At 40.7% G+C, this 15,463-nt stretch overlaps 1 protein-coding gene across 3 annotated transcripts in view; it reads left to right on the top strand.

Moving 5' to 3' along the window:
• The window catches only part of ENTREP2 (endosomal transmembrane epsin interactor 2), a 1,414,087-nt gene that overhangs the window by 707,129 nt on the left and 691,495 nt on the right, over nt 1-15,463 (top strand). The window contains exon 1 of one of the 3 annotated variants that reach the window (XM_077263900.1): nt 6,136-6,273. The exons of the other annotated variants lie outside the window; for them this stretch is intronic. The gene's annotated coding sequence lies outside the window, so the exon portion shown is untranslated. Of the gene's footprint in view, nt 1-6,135; nt 6,274-15,463 lie in introns of those variants that run through there. 3 annotated transcript variants of the gene reach the window in all.

Genomic DNA, 15,463 nt, shown 5'->3' on the forward strand with positions numbered 1-15,463 from the left:
TAGGGAAATCCTTCCACAGGTGAGCTGCCCGTCACAGCAGTTCCAGAGGTGAGATGCAGCTGAAAGGGGCGAGGCAGACCACCGAGTAGTGAGCAGCTGAAGCAGGGAGTTCACCAGAACACAGGCTTTGCATTATAAACTTCTGTGAAGCACTTATTTGGTCAAAGTGCTCACCACACTTCTAGATAAGTTACTTAAGGGGTCTACTTTCCAAAATGGTGTCACTTGTGGGGGGTTTCCACTGTTGAGGCACATCAGGGGCCCTCCAAACGCAACATGGCATCCCATCTCAATTCCAGTCAATTTTGCATTGAAAAGTCAGATGGCGCTCCTTCCCTTCTGAGCTCTACCATGCGCCCAAACAGTGGTTTACCCCCACATATGGGGTATTGGCGTACTCAGGACAAATTGTACAACAATTTTTGGGGTCCATTTTCTCCTGTTACCCTTGGTAAAATAAAACAAATTGGAGCTGAAGTAAAGTTTTTGTGAAAAAAAGTTAAATGTTCATTTTTTTTTAAACATTCCAAAAATTCATGTGAAACACCTGAAGGGTTAATAAACTTCTTGAATGTGGTTTTGAGCACCTTGAGGGATGCAGTTTTTAGAAAAAAAAATTTTTGGAATGCGATTCCGCTCAGGAAAACAACGCAGCATGTGCATACAAAATGCGGATTGCATTCTATTAAATAGGATGCTTAATGTGAGCGTTTTTTCGCGGTTTTATAGCGTTTTTATAGCGAAAAACCACAAAAAAACCGCGAAAAATCTGCTACGTGTGCAAACAGCCTAATTGTTATTATATATTGATAGATCAGGTATTTCTGAATGCTGTGATGCCAAATATGTGTATTTTTTAGTTATGTATTGTTTTATTTTCAATGGGGCAAACAAGGGTTGATTTGAACTTATTTTTTAAACTTTTTTTTCTTTTTACTGGCTTCAATAGTCCCCTTTGGAGACTTGAATCTGTGATGGTCTGCTTCAGCACCACTATGTGTAGTTAAAATCATGATTTCCTATTAATGCTTTCCTCGAGCCAGCATTCACAGGAAATTAACAATGACAGGCACAGGGGTCTTCTGTAGATCCCCAGCTGACATGACAACCCATCAGCACCCTATGATCAAGTGACAGAGGCGCCGATGGACTGGACTTGTGACATGTTAAATGCCGTTGTTAACTGGTTACATAGTTACATAGTTATTGAGGTTGAAGGAAGATTTTAAGTCCATCTAGTTCAACCCATAGCCTAACCTAGCATGCCCTAACATGTTAACAGCTGCGGGTGGATCTCGGATCCACTCGCGGCTGTTAGAGGCAATTGACAGCTGATTAAATCAGCCATCATGTGTGAAGAAAGATATGGGCTCCAATGCTGAGTTAAACGACCTTCAATGTACCTATATGTCAAAGGTCATGAAGGAGTTAAAGAAAGAAAAATATTGAAAACTATCATTTGCTTTTTTAGTAGATTGATCAAAGTATCTATTTTTAGTGACATAAACTTATATTTATTTATTTTCCTCGCTTATATAGCGTAATTAATTCCACAGCACTCTACAGACATCATCATCACTGTCCCCGATGGGGCTCATAATCTAGATTCCCAATCAGTATGTCTTTAGAGTGTGGGAGAAAGCTGGAGAACCAGGAGGAAACCCGCACAAACACGGGGAGAACATATAAACTCCTTGCAGATGTTGTCCTTGGTGGGATATGAACCCAGGACCAGAGCGCTGCAAGGTTGCAGTGCTAACCACTGAGCCACCATGCTGCCCCTTTAAGGTTGCATTTTATTCATAGTAAGGCTGCCGTCACACTAGCAGTATTTAGTCAGTATTTTATATCAGTATTTGTAAGCCAAAAGCAGGAGTGGGTGATAAATGCAGAAGTTGTGCATATGTTTCTATTATGCTTTTCCTCTAATTGTTCCACTCCTGGTTTGGACTTACAAATACTGATGTAAAATACTGACCAAATACAGCTAGTGTGACGGTAATTCCAAAATCTGCTACAAAAATTTTTTTTTACAATTTTCCGATACCTGTGGCGTCTCCATTTTTCGTGATCTGGGGTTGGGTGAGGGCTTATTTTTTGCGCGCTGAGCTGTCGTTTTTAATAATACCACGTGTGGGCAGATACGTTCTTTTGATCACCTGTTATTGAATTTTAATGCAATGTCGCACCGACCAAAAAAAGGTAATTTTGCCGATTTGATTGCTTTTCTTGCTACGCCATTTAGTGAACAGGTTAATCTTTTTTTCATTGATAGATCGGGCGATTCGGAATACAGCGATAGCAAATATGTGTAGGTTTGATATTTTTTTTGTTTTATTTTGATCAGGGCGAAAGGGGGGTGATTTGAACTTTTACATATATATCTATTTTTTATATTTTTAAACACTTTTTTAAAATTGCATCATGCTTCAATAGCCTCCATAGGAGGCTGAGGCTACAAGCATGCACTACTCGATCGCCTCTGCTACACAGAGGTTATGCACAGATCACCTCTATGCAGCAGAATTGCAGGCTTGCTATGAGCACCGTCCACAGGGTGGTGCTCATAGCAATCTGCCATCAACAACCATAGAGGTCTCAAGGAGACCTCTGGTTGTGATGGCAACGCACCGATGACCTCCAATTATGTGACGGGGCCAGCGGTGTGAGTACCTCCGGCCGCGCAGCTGGGAGTGCTTGTTAAATGCCGCTGTCAGAGTTTGACAGTGGCATTTAACTTGTTAATGGGAGCGGGCGAATCGCGATTCTGCTCGCGCACATTGCGTGCACATGTCAGCTGTTGAAAACAGCTGACATGTTACGGCTTTGAGGTGGGCTCACCGCCAGAGCCCACCTCAAAGCGAGGGATATTGCCAGCTGACGTGCTATCCCGTCAGCTGGCAGAAAGGGGTTAATAAAGAATCATACATCGTATTTTTCGGATTATAAAACACTCTGTATTATAAGACGCATCCCAAATTTTGCGGAGAAAAAAAAAAGTTTTTCAATGAAATGGTGGTGCTTTTTATAATTCATGCATCTTATTGCTTGCCAGGGGGTGGTGGCTGCGGTGAAGCAGGGTCCCAGGGTTGCTGCTGGAGGAGGCAAGAGTGGAGCGTTGCTGCATTCTAGTATGAGGGGGTGTTTGGATGTGTGGGGTGCCACTGCGAGTGTCCATTGCTCTGGGTGTCTGGTGCTACTGCAGGGGCTGTGCCGACATCTTGTGAAAAGCCAGAGCTCCCTGCAAGTGACATGGTTTCCTGTGCAGTGGACTCTGGGAAAACAGCTGTCGGCCGGGGGTGGCGCATGCACAGGTGGAGATCTCGGCACCAAGATCTCGGGAGATGAGATCTCAGCACTGAGATCTCATCTCCTGAGATCTTGGTGCCGAGATCTCTATCTGCGCATGCACCGCCCCCGGCCGACAGCCATTTTCCCGGAATCCAGTCCAGCACATAGGAAACCATGTCGCTGCGGGGGCCTTGGCCTTTCACAAGATGTTGGCAGAGCCCCCGCAGCTGCACCGTACACCCGCAGGAGCACTGGACACCCCCCTCATCCCAGCCTGTGGCTGGTAAGGTATATCTGCATTATAAGATGCACCCCAATTTTCCTCCCAAATTTTTTGGGAAAAAAGTGCATCTTATAATCCGAAAAACCCACTATATAAAAAAGTATCAGGGCAGGTGCAGACAAATGTATTTTCGGTTCAAGGGTGATCCAACAAAACATCAGATCGCACCCTAAGCCAATGTTATTCTATGGGGCTGTGCACAGGTCCAATTTTTTTTTTCCCAGTGTGCCTGGACTGAGCCAGCCCTAGGAAACAATCGTTGCAAACCTGAGTTTGATCTGACATTTGGATTGCACAAGGCCATGAAAGTCAATTAATCCGTTGAAATCAACGGACTGCACAAGGATGACATCTGATTGCTGTTCGATTTCCAAGGAATGACAGAATGGAGAAGTTTGAAAACATATTTTCTCCATCTCCTTCTCACCAAACTCATTTGTATAATCAACTTGATTTTCTCAAATGAGAAAATACACGGTCATCTGCACCAGCCCTTATAGTTCTCAGCAAATCAGCCACAGTAAATATGTTCACTAAATTAATACAAACGTCAACATATTACCAGATGAAAAAAAAGGCCAAGATCATTCTGAGCAAATGAAAGTAAGTGGCTTTTTATTTTTTTATTTTTTTTTACAGAATGAGAAAAGCAAAATGTTTGGGGTACCTGGGCACAACACACAAGGGAAGAACTTCTACTTTAAAAACTGGAAAATAAATATTACTATGCCACTCTTTTCCTAAGCAATAACTTCATATAATTCTAAATAATTGTGCTTTATAGCGGCCACGTAATATTGTCATAATGTTCAAAACAATTGTACTGTGAATTTCCCATACAAGTGTGCTACATAGTGCCCTTCACACAATGACAAAATAACATCACAGGTTCAATTTAAATTATATATATATACATATATATATATATATATATATATATATATATATATATATATATATAACATTTTGAGTGATGCATGATACATATCTTGCTGAATTTGTGATTCTTAGAATGTTCAATATTTGTTTGCTTTGATTTAATTATGCACCTACAGTAAGTGGAGCGTTAAATTATTGGCTGAATTATTTCCATATTGAACAGCTAGATGTTGCCAGCAACAGCAAAAACAAAGAATACAATAAAATGTTCTGATAGCCATTAAAGAAATGCCATTGCCAAGTGCTAGTTTGGCCCTTTTACAAAAGTGTCCAGTCATAACAGCCAGTGGTCCCAGTGCATAACATTCAGAGGCGCTGGGCAGCAATAAATTGGCAGGCAGTGTTTAGAATCATCCTCTTGTTCTACCGGCAAAAATATAATTTTTTTTGTCTTTGTCTTTTGCAAGATATGTACCAGATTAAATCTGAATAATAATAAAAATATATTTGATTGACCAGATGGCTCTTTTTCCTTCTGCCTTTATTTCTGAGCTTTTAGTGTTTGCCAGATCAAGTTTCAGGAGATTTTCATTCTATAGTGGAACAGTAGCCTTTGTAGTTGAGTTCCAACTTTGTAAGGTACTTTGTAAGCATAATTTAGCCCAATATTTTATGTTCTCTTTTAACATCACATCTGTTTAATTTTTTTTTTTTCTACATTGCCGCTGGAATGCATTTATTTTAGTATCAGGGCCAAAAAGCTAAAGGTTTATATTATTAACATCTGGAAATCCCAAATTTTGTGGTAGCAATGAGATGGCCATATGTCTTTGGATTTTGACTTGCATGTAAATAAACAAGCACAATGATTTATTGTTATTATAATGTGCTCAAGAGCAAACAAGTTCACACTAGAGGTGAGCAGATCAGGCAAAATTCAAATTTGCCTGTTCACATCAATTTTCACCTGAAAAATCGATTTGTAGTTTATTCTCCTCATATGGAATGTCCCTGCTTATGCTCTGGACTTTCTCCAGACCCCAGAACATAATAAGCATATGTGGCACCCCTGAGGGTCCAGTCGCCACAGAGGTACTGTACCTCAGCCAGAGGTGTGGTACTCTGCTCTTTGGTAGGGAGGGGGCACTACCCGGTACCCACACTTTAGCATCCAACAACACACCACTCCAGGCCAGGGGATCTGGACGGACCCTGTTGAGGATGGGCCTGATCTCAGGCTGGAGGGAAAGTAGGTAGAGTATGTGGGTGGAGAGAGTGACAGTTAGAGGAATTGTCATGGAAACAAAAGGGAGGAGTTAGTGAGTCAGTTACAAGTTGGTGTGGAGAAGTGGAGAAGAGCAGACGTGGAGAGAGAAGCTCCTGAGAGAAGGAAGGAAGAAGTCCTAGGACCAGGGAAGTGAGGAAATCCACCATGGCGTCCGAATCCACGCCAACCGCAGTTGGGTGGAAGGACTAGGTCGCAGTGGGGGAACCGGCCCCCAGACTAGTGGAGAATTGCTAGCAAGCCGGAGGCTGTGGTATCTGTATGTGCCACAGCCACATCCACAGACAATCACTGAAAAGGCAGCCACATAGGATCAAGTGGACAGGAGGACATCACCCGACAGGATCCGAGGCTGCTGGCTTGGGACACTGTGTGTGAGGCGCAGGGCAGGAGGGTGAAGCCAGCACAGAGGGACGGCCAGGGAAGGGACATAAGAAAGGGAGTCTCAGGAAAGTGAACCCCAAATTACCTGAGAGCTGGCTGGACCACAGACCCGGAGAACACAGCACCCGGCTGGGGACTGTACCTAAGAACTGTGAGTAAAGTGTGAAAAATGCACCCTGCCTGTGTACTCAAAATTTTTACTGCACCACCTGCCCTGCACTACAACATTCACCATCATTGACTTTAACACTTTAACTGCCCTGGGGCCTAGCTCTACCCATGGAGAGCAGTAACATCTCAGCTGCATCACCAACCACCCCAGTGGACCTGAATCGCAGCGTCGGCCAATTTCTTATTGCCGAACACAACGGGTGGCGTCACTAATTAATCCCATATAAACTTTTTCCCTTGTAACATCATTTTTTTTATTGCACACCCAGGGCCACGGAGTCGGGTCATGGCCCCATGACTTCCCCAAAGAACTGTCCTACCCGGTTCCGAGTACCCCACGGCCCTGGTGGGCATCACACATAAGATGTAAAAGATAAAACAATCCTTATACTCACTCACCTTACCGCTCACCTCTCAAGCCCCGCACTCCTCACCATCACCCATTTGGTGTTTGTCACAACTTCTTATCACCGCTGTGAGTGCTGAATCCTTGCACCTCCTCAAGCTAGATCAGGACTTTCGGTTCTGGTGAGGCCTGCAATGTTTTAGGCAAGTGCATATAAGGTCTTGATGTCATGATCAGCCCCAGGACTTTGCTCATACATGTGTGGAAACATCCCGGGACTCATCGGCGCTCATGACGTTGATAAGATGTCATGAGCACCAGGTGGGTGACCATGATGAGTGGAGAGACCAGTGATCTGGTTGGTAACATAAGTATTGCTTATTTATTTATTTTTCAACCTTTTAATGGCGAACAATGGTTCAGAAAAATGACAACCAGCAGTTGCCATTTTGATAATCCAAGTGGATGTGAATTACCAAAAATCTGCATTTTGGCAAATGTGAATTTTTGTAATATACAAGTAGGATTCAATTTGTCTCTAATATTTTCGCTCATCTCTAGTCCACACTTATCGCTTCCTGGTTTCTGGTTTCATGAAGCTCATTTTTATGTTTGCAAATGGAATTGATTAGCTTTGAGCTTCCACAAATACGATTACACCAATCGGGTTTTTACTGGCAAAACTGTGAATCACAACAAGAAACTAATGTCATAATCGGCAGTAGAAGAGGATTCTTTATTTGGAGAGAGAAGCACCATTTTACTGAGTGCACCAGAGGTTGTTTATACACTCTAATTAACTCTTGTGGCCATTGCCACTATTTTATTGCAAGGAAATATAATACTATAGGTACAGTATAGGTAAGATTCTAGACCTTCATTTTTTTAGGCAAAGTAGAATGTCCAAACAAAAGTCATCCCTATCAGCCTCTCCTGCTCTCAGCAACAGAAGGTGTGCACTGATTTTATTATGCTTTGTTTATATAGCGCTATCTTATTGCACAGCGCTTTACATACATTATCATCACTGTCCCCAATGGGGCTCACAATCTAAATTCCCTATCAGTATGTCTTTGGAGTGTGGAAGGAAACTCACGCAAACATGGGGAGAACATACAAACTCCTTGTTTTTGTTGTCCTTGATGGGATCTGAGCCCAGGACCCCAGCGCTGCAAGGCTGCAGTGCTAATCAGTGAGCCACCATGCTGATGAGTGTTAACCTTTTTACTGCCAGTCAGAGCGGCTGGCTCATATGCGGTCATCTGTATGACAATGTAGGAACGATAGCTCTCTGACCGACAGTAATTATCTTATTTCTGATTAGAGCCCGTGTTCGCCACACTGGTTTGGGTTTGGGTTTGAGTTTGTGTATTGTTCTGGTATTCAAACCAAACTTTTTTTTAAATGTTTGGCCAAACCTACCGGACCCAAACATACCGGGTTCACCCATTACTACTGGTAACGAAACCTGCCTAAACTGTACAATCCATGAATGTTGATTACACTGTGATTTAGGGCGCTTTTGCATACTGTTTTTTTATGGTTTAGCACTTGTACCTATAATAGTGAATGGGGCCATTCACATATACGTGGTCCTTCGCTCGGACCCTGCCAAATCATGGATACATATAAGATATTGATGCCATCCAAGTGCCTTCCATTTTTCGCATACTGCTAGATAGGAAAAGATAGAGAAAGAGATTTTGTTTGCTTCTCATCTGAGAAAAACTTATGCAATTTGGACCAAACATTGATGGTAAAAACTGACACACTGACCAAACACTGATAAAACTCTAATAAAAACACATTGAGGAAACTCATACTGATTTTCTTGTAAGGCTGCAGTCACACTATCAGTATTTGGTCAGTATTTCTCATCAGTATTTTTAAGCCAAAACCAGGAGTGGGTGATAAATCCAGAAGTGGTTACGTCTTTCTATCATACTTTACCTCTGATTGTTCCTCATCTGGTTTTGGCTTCCAAATACTGATGTAAAATACTGACCAAATACTGATAGTGTGACTGCAGAGAAAATCACTGACGTCTGAACGACTTGTGAAGTGAGTCATGTGACATATTGCATCATAGATTACCTCACCAGTTTAGGCTAGTTTCACATTAGCGTTTTGAGGAGCTGCGGAGGGCTGCAGACTTCCTCCGTGAAGCCCCGCCCTCGGCCGCACCTCTGCCGCTAGCTTCGCCTACTTCTGCATGCGGCCTGCGTACCTATCTTTAACATTAGGTACGCAGGTCGTGCCACTGTATGCGGATGCTTCCGCATGCATCATTTTGACGATGCGGAGAAAAAAAGAAATTGCTACAAGCTGCGTCCTACGCTGGTCGCCGCATCGTCAAAATGATGCATGCGGAAGTTTCCGCATACAGCGGCCCGACCTGCATTCCTAATGTTAAAGATAGGTATGCAGGCCGCATGCAGAAGTAGGCGGAGCTAGAGGCGGAGGTGCGGTCAAGGGCGGGGCTTCACAGAGGAAGTCCACAGCCCTCCGCAGCTCCTCAAAACGCTAATGTGAAACCGGCCTTAGATAGATATAAACTAGAATTAAATATTTTATTTTTTTAAAGTGCCTCATTTTTACAGGTTATCAGATAACACAACCAGATTTACTTTTTATTGATTGCAGAATTCAATGTAGGGAACAAAAAAAAACTTTGCTTATTAATGATGAAAAAATAAAACTATTGCTTATTTCGACAACAGTCACCAAGAAAACAAATCTGAAAACACAAAGTGGAAATTATAAAGTGTAACAATGAACCCTAACACTTCACGTAACTTATAATAAACCAAGAAAAAGATGGACTCCAAAAGCTAAAAATTACAGTTTATTCAAGAACCATTAAAACAATACATACAAATAAAGTATATGATAAAGACAAAAATTGTAATAAGTGAATAGCGACACTAGTGCCGCATACACATGTATCCTGCTCTGAAGATAATTAAAGGGAAGGGAAATATACCATAACTCAATACAATAAATATTTCAATGATATTATAAAGTATATATCATGATACACAGCCAATAACCTGTCATTTAGTAAGGTAATAGTTCACATATAAAAAGCAGGTATAAAAAACAAGGCATGTGATCAAGAAAACTTAAAGTAATAAAGGTGCCTAATGTAAGTTAAGTATGGCAGAAAAGCCCTATATGTGAGACCTAATTATCATATCTGTATGCAAATATATTGGCAATAGTAGCGTGACAGTTCACACATGGGGAGCAGGTACAGAGGGACAATAGGTGTGCATATGAGTCACAGGGGATAATAAAGTGCCTCATGCATATTTTGAAAGCGAATCATAGTATCCATGCCTAGGTGTAATAAGGGAAAAATCCCAAGCATATGCATCAGTCAAAATGTAGTATACTTACAGATGAAAGGGTATATGCACACGTAGAGTCACCCTGTAGCGATATGCGGAAGAGAGGAGCCCCGACGCGCGTTTCGCAAATATTGCTTCCTCGGGGGGCGCTAGTGTTAAGATGGGAGCAAGACTCTTTATATATATATGAAATAAATGCTCGGTGCGGTAATGGCGGCGCTAATCCCGCCCAGCGCCAGCCGGAAGCGGCCGAACCAGCGTCCGACGTCACTCCCAGGCGCCCCCCACTGACGCGCCAGCGGGAGGAGCCGAAGAAGCGACGTCTGAAGGACGCGTATCCATAGCAACCAACAAGCGCCGGCCGGAAGCAGCGCACACCGCAGAGAGCAGAAGATTGAAATAGGAGGCGACCGTGCAGAAAGGCCATAGCATGGAAAACCTGTGTTAAAGAATACACAGCCCTGACTGGAAAAAGAGATAATAAAAAGGGAAATAAATAGATTGGTGCACTAATTAAATATACGGTATGAAGCATAAAATAAGTGCTAAGTTGAAATACACCATAATAAATGGAGCATGTATCCCCTCAATAATGAGACACATACAATATAAATAATATGAGTGATGGATATAAAACATATATACCCGTGCATAGAAAGAAAAAATAATAAATATAACATATATGTTGACTACTAGTGTATCAAAATTAACAATACAAATAATAGAAATAATAATGAAATGAAAAAATAATTATTGAAAATATATAATAAATTATAAAGTGCCTGCAGGGGCAGAGAGTATATAATGATAAAATGCATATATATGCACATATGTGGATACATATATACATATACATACAGAAGTGATAATGCACTAACAAAATCTAAAAAGGTTGACTGAGTGAAATAAATAAATATCCAGTGTAGGGCATATAAATAAGAACAGGAGTGAAATACACCATAGTAAATAAAGCATTAAACCTATCAAAAACAGTGAGACACATACAATATTTAAATATTAATAATAAATATAAAATACAAAAATCCATATACAGTAAACCAAATCATAAATATATATATTGGCCACTAGAGCATAAAAAGTGACAGTGCATGTGATAAAACCAAAAAATGGAAAAATATGAGGTGCCCACAGGGGCAGAGAATATATATAATTAATATAATGATAAAGTGCATACGAGTGCCCGTGTATCGATACACGTGCATATATATATATATATATATATATATATGCAAAAATATAAAAATATATATACCAACGCTAAAAATAGTACATAAAAAAGTGAATAAACATAGTATATAATAATAAAGTGCATAAAAGTGCATAAAAGTGCCTGTGTGTGAATACCAGAGTATATATACATACACATAAAAAATATATATATATAAAAGATGGCAACATAATAAATTAGTACACAAGGTAGAGATGATAGCAACCGCTATCGAAACAAAATTTCCCAGTCAGGAACAGTCCAAGGCCGCTGTAGTATAGAAAGTCCATATACGCCTCCAGGAAACACATAAGAAAAGACATATTGAAATATAATCTGTTGAATAAACAAAAGAGATGTAAAAATCAAGAAATAAAACAAAAATTAAAAACACTAGACTAAAACCGTTTTAAATAGAGACCAAAGGGAACTACAAAAAACTATAAAAATGGGACAAAACTAAGGACCTCATTGAGACCCTTTGGGCGAATACAATCAATGCGCACTATCCATTGGGCTTCCAACTGGGCAAGACGTTTCTTCAAATCACCGCCTCGTCCATCCATAATGACACGGTCAATGCCACGCACTCGAAGCAGCTGACTATTGCATTCATGTTTTTCTTTAAAATGCCTTGGTATAGGCTTCAAAAATTCATCTGCCAATGGATTGGATGCTGCCTTGATGTCACGGATGTGTTCCAGGATTCTGATACGAAGCTGGCGTGATGTTAAGCCTACGTATATAAGTCCACACGGACATGTGGCGTAATACACCACATAATCAGTGGAACACGTAATGTGCTGAGTAATTCGGAATTCCTTGGATCCATCACTGGATAAGCAAGTAAAGCAACGCTCCAAATTCCTACATGCCGTACAATCCCGGCAAGGAAAAAAGCCCCAAGCACGTAACTTGCTTGGACCAAATGGCCATGTAATTGGGAGTGTCCCAATGTGAAATGTTGGGAAAAATGAAGGATTAGGTTATTGGAGTTCAATATGTCATATTTGGTTTTAGAAGAAATAAGCTGCTGCTAGAAGTGTCTGCTTGCTCACATCTCCCAATTCTGAGTTTACATTTGACAAATTTTGCCTGTTTTTTAAGGATATTTTGGCTAATGGCTGCCAGTTAAAAGTTTTCTGAAGTGCATGGCCTGTAAGAATTAGTTATGTTTGACAGCATATATTAGACATAAAGTACATTTAAATAATTTGATAAATATTTTATTTTCAGTTTCTCTGCATCTTAAAGTTGAACTAATTTTAATAACCATTTATGAGATCCAAAAAACAACAAGATGGTTAAGACAATCTAAAAAGGACCTAGTCCCCAATAACAGAATTAATATTTTATGTTCTACTCAACATTAAAATGGGGTAAATGTATTTGTGACTATTCCACTTTATCGTTAGAAAATATTAGCAAAAATACTCAGTGACATTGACCTATTTTGAAATTTTCTTGGGGGCTCACAATGCATTACAGTTATAATTTATTTTATTACGCATACAGAAATAGAGTAAACTAATAAGTTATTAATGGAAATGAAGCATGTCGAAGTGTAGGGACTGTATAGTAAAAATTAAAGTAGGTACAACTTTTTCACTGCTACAAGTAGCATGACATTAGTTACTTGAAATAAGAGTGCGTGGTGCTTGTTTGCTCCTAAAACTCCTTTTCGTGGAGTTTATTCCACACATCCTTGCTGGCTAATCTTAAAACTAGTTTCGCACATTCAAGATTCAAGGTCAAACCCATGTTTGCTTACAATGTAGGAAGCGGCTAATTATCACTTCACAGTTATATCCATGTTTTTTTTTAGCATCTCGAGATTTGAGCAAAACTGCGGCACACTGCTGTATAATACCCTAGTCATGCGTTACACTTGCCTTCTTACCTAACATAGAATAAACAAATGATTTTTAACAACAAAACCATGATTAGTGCTAATAAGATAAGAAAAAACCCTAATCGCAGTATTATTTATCAGGCTGCACATAGTGTATATACCTGCTTATTCTTAATTGCCTAAAAATGGGCTTTTAGCAAACCTCTTGGGCAAAGCATTGATTTACTAGCCCATGTGAAGCATTCTCTTTAAATACAATGGTTAAACAACTCCTCCGTTCCTCAAATGAAACCCCCTACATAACTGTTCTTTCACATCATAATGAAATACAGTGGTTTCTTGGTTACTGCTGTAGGTGGTATGAAGAAAATTAGAGCTCATTTATAACTTTCCCTTACAAAGGCTGCTACCCAAATGAAATAGATACATTAGCACGAGGCACCTTTTATAATTCAATTCAGATTGGCAGAGAACTTTGACATTACGTTCTTTTATTACAATGCACAAATGATATGATTTGGAAGCTACGAATGGAATGGAGGAGAGAGCCTTGTTTTGGCAGCCAGCCACATGGTTAATGGCATCCTCCGCAAAAACCATAAATGAAAGAAATTCCGTAAAAGAAGGAGGAAGCGCTTGTTAATAATTATGAAAGAGGAGTGCGGTGATATTTAGAATAAAAGCATAATCTTAGGTTGTAACTAGAAGGGAAAGGTGTGTGAAATACCATGGAAAGCAAGGTGTAAATTTTTTCATACACCAGCAATACTGGACAGAATTATTCTTAAAATGTGAATCTGAGCAAAATTAAAGGGACTGGACTTTTTTTATGATAACAATGTGTTGGGGACATGATTTTGTGTCACTTGTTAATGTATAAGAATTACAGGTTCTCCTCCTCCAAGCCCGCTCTGTACAAAACAAGGAGCTGCAAGTTAACCCCATACAGGTCTATAGTGACTGTGGCATCTAAGCAGTTGGATGGAATTATTAAAGCGAACCTGTCACCAGTTTTTGAATCTTTGAATAAATGCCAATAGAGAAAAGGACCAGCACATCTAAGTGTAAACAGGTGCCAACAAAAAACAACTTGAAAAATTATAAGGCTGCACCATGAATTTCTAAGAATGATTAGTCTGTAACATGGAAACTGCATTACTGCCACAGAAAATGGGAAAAAGAACAAAATGCTATATAATGTACATAAGAAATATTAATCTACAAAATTGCTAAAAAAATTACAGTAAAAAAGACGGTATTTAGTGTTAGGCGCCAGGATTTTCCCACTGCACAGGGTAGATCCCAAGCCTTGTCTGCATCTGTAGTCTCCCATTCAGTTTCGGCCACTGCGGGCGCTGCTGAGCATAGATGTCAGTCCCAACATTTTGCTCAGGCTCATGCTGTTCGTTTGGTTACTGCTGGCTCTTCAGCCAAGCCTGTGGTAACCAGCGGTAGGCAGTGGCGAATGGACACTCTGGAGACTAAGTCAAGAAATCACCCTAAAAGAAAGAACCTGGCACTCAACTTAATGCTTGTGAGATTTTAATCGTAGTAGCCAAAACGTTTCGGTCCTATATCTGGACCTTCATCAGTTACGTACTATGATGAAAAAAGTAAATGACTGTAGTGTCATATAAGGCACAGCATGGTCTGCGTCTGGTATTTGCGCAGATAGGTTTAGGCACACAGAATGGACTTATTCACGCTGATAGGTGCTGTGCTTGTGTCCAGACACGGAATCCCCGCTTGTCCGTGTCTGGACACAAGCACAGCACCTATCAGCGTGAATAAGTCCATTCTGTGTGCCTAAACCTATCTGCGCAAATACCAGACGCAGACCATGCTGTGCCTTATATGACACTACAGTCATTTACTTTTTTCATCATAGTACGTAACTGATGAAGGTCCAGATATAGGACCGAAACGTTTTGGCTACTACGATTAAAATCTCACAAGCATTAAGTTGAGTGCCAGGTTCTTTCTTTTAGTATCACATGGTGTGGGAACCTACCTGGGCACCACCAGTAGTAGTGCACACGGCTTTATCTTTGAAAAAGAAATCACCCTATTGAGCATGCTCGTGATGTGGCGGCATCTCATTGGTGGTCGGTCGTCAGCTGCTCTGGTGATGTGACAGCTCTGGATTGGTCCACGAGCAAGGTCTTGTCCGACTGGACATGAGCTGAACATATAAAAGGGTCTCAAAGGTGCTAGTTTCATCTCAGTTACATGTGTGTATGGGACTTTGCATCAGTGTGGTCTTTTCCAGCATGTGCTCAGGGTCGGCGGTAAGCCGTTAGAATTTCGGTTCTCCGGAGAGGAGATTGTCTGAGTAATTTCAGGGCTGGCGTTTAGCCATTAGAATTCCAGCACTTCTGGAGAGGAGTTGATTGA

Source organism: Ranitomeya variabilis, chromosome 5 (genome assembly GCF_051348905.1).
Source record: "Ranitomeya variabilis isolate aRanVar5 chromosome 5, aRanVar5.hap1, whole genome shotgun sequence".
Lineage (NCBI taxonomy): Eukaryota > Metazoa > Chordata > Amphibia > Anura > Dendrobatidae > Ranitomeya > Ranitomeya variabilis.